Source organism: Cynara cardunculus (genome assembly GCF_001531365.2).
Source record: "Cynara cardunculus var. scolymus isolate 2C chromosome LG 2, CcrdV1, whole genome shotgun sequence".
NCBI classification, from domain to species: domain Eukaryota; kingdom Viridiplantae; phylum Streptophyta; class Magnoliopsida; order Asterales; family Asteraceae; genus Cynara; species Cynara cardunculus.
This window is the reverse complement of record NC_037529.1, coordinates 18,378,539-18,381,176: the sequence shown is the minus strand read 5'-3', so window position 1 is coordinate 18,381,176 and position 2,638 is coordinate 18,378,539.

The window sequence follows — 2,638 nt, the reverse complement described above, 5'->3', positions numbered from 1 at the left end:
ATTGCATATTGTGGGATACTTACATGTTTTGAGGTGTTGTCATTCAATTGGAGTTGTGTAATTCTAAACTATAATGCACTAGATCCATAGCATAGGAATTTGTCTTGTTGTTAAGCATGGAGTTTTAATGACCACACTTAAGCCTAGTGATTGGTCCATAACTCATGAGTAAAGAGCTTGATGTGGTACCCTTTGGGTCGTATACAAGTTACTATCTTGCGTTGGTATTCGGTTGAGTCGTATACAAGGCTAGGTCTTATGTTGGTGCTAATTGGAGTCGTATACGGGAACTGGTGACTTTTATGGTGAGACTCGTCTATAGGTCGAGTAGATACGAAGGTCATTGTGGAAATCTTGTGGTGGTATTCATATTCATGGTCGAGATGAAACTCGAGAACATTGATAAGTGACTAACTTCGTGTTCTTGCCACATTCGATGGAATCGGGTCTCCACCATCACTAAAAGGTGTTATTTTCTGGTACTTAGTTACCCATGATTTCAATGTTTTGAATATATAGTGTTATCTATAATTGGTGTTTTGGAGTTTGCGTCTGGCGCACGTTTCAGGTGAGTTTGGATATAAGTTATAAATCTAAAACGGGTATGTGAATCGGAAATAACGATCTTTGTGAAGATATTCCTTTGCCTTACGCTTTAGATATTGGATTGTTGTTTAAAGGAAGGTGTTTTTATTAACAGTGATTTATGTTTTATTAGATAAAACTGCTTTAACTCATTAGGCGTTAAGCCTAACACTTTTTTCTTGTCGACATGTATATCAATTATGAGTGAGATTTGAAAGGCATTGGAGCTTTGTAGAAGTTTTCTGTAGGATGATTTTATAGGTGTCACTCGATGTTAGGACTGAAAATCTGTGATAAATTGTATTCGTCTTGAAAATTAATTGTCTATAATTGTATTAAAAGTCATCGTGTTTGACTTTGATTTTGTCTTTATGTTTGACCCTATATAAAGGGTTAGTCTTTTGTATTTTGGTAATGAGCTCATTTGTAAAATTCCTTTACGTAATAAAGCATTGACCAGACTTTGACTATTTCTCTCAAACTCTCCTCTCATGTTCTTGAGCTAAAATCCAGATCTGCCATGAATCTATGAAGTTTTATGAAGATTGATAAATTTGGGATCCATCACTCGATTTTAAAGATAGCAGACTTGATGGTTTATTAACCCCAAAATATTCTAATTTTGTTAAGGATTAGATTGTCCCATTAGAACTTTAATACATTCTTGTTGTCTTTCTTATGTAACTTTTAGCACTATGTTATTAAAGTTGTTTTAATTTGAAGAAATTTTGAAATTTTAAATTGTCTCCTATCTTATGAATTTAGGGATATTACACATACTTATATGAAGTGTAAATTTTATTAAAATAACATAAGTTTTATTTTTATTTTTCTACATTTTGGTCAAATAGCGTTTTAAAATAAAATCAACTTTCAATACTTATCATTTGAAAAAAGACATTTTCAAAACTTAGTTTTTGTTTTTGTTTTTATTTTTATTTTAAGCCATAATTGTAGGTGATGACTCATTAAAAATGAGATATTCAATATTTAATATATTAAAATAAAGATTTTTGAAAGTTGATTTATGAAAATAAGAGTAAAAACAAATTTGATTTTAGTTTGATAAGATATATGACTTTTTGAACAACTTAAATAGAAGGTTTTTAAAGGGAACTGGTAATAAATTAAAAACTTTTAAATCTATTGTTGTTCAACAATCATCAGGTGATATGAAGCAAGATATCTGAATTGATTTGCATGGGATATTATTGATCCTTGATTTTTGTTTGATTAGGTTACATCGCAAACTAGTTGATAAACTATCTGCTAGTTAATAAAATAGTTGATGACTAATAAGATAGCTGACAAGCTACTTTATTGAGTAAATTACGTATTTGGTCCCTATGGTTTGATCCTGATTACAATGGGTGTCCCTAAACCTAAAATTCATGGATAGAAATGGAGGTCTTTGAAGCTAACTTCCGTTTAAAATGCTCCATTAAGCCCCCCCCCCCCCTCCCAACGTGCCCCTCATGCGAGGGGCATTTTAGTCATTTCATTTTCTATCCATTTAAATACCCAACCTCGTTCCCACACCAACTTTATCTTCTTCACCTCTCTTCTGAGCCTTTTCTCCATTGTTTTCCCCTCCGATTTCTCCCTGATGGTTTATTATGTTTGGGGATCACCTTCAACCATTTGCACATCATGGACATCAACAAATCTAGGTCACAGGTTTTATTGTTGTAATGAAATGGCAATTTTTCATTTTTAAACAATCTACCAAATCAATCCATTGACCTAATTTTTAGAATTATTAATCCAAATATGCAACAGAGATCGAAGTATGGAGTCATTGATTGGCTGGATCCACCATTGTGTACACGATGTATGCAGTACCAAATGACCAAAAACAGGGTGCAAATGCACTATTAAATAAGCAAAATAGGGGTCTAAATGTAGTACCAACTATTACCACTTGTTTAATAGAAACGTACCCTTTCAGTACAACAATAAAACTGTTGGTCCCGTAAGGGTCTACAAGAATAGAAACAGTTTGTAGAAGGGGGGGGATGAATACAAACACAGTATTTTCAAATTTAAAATATAT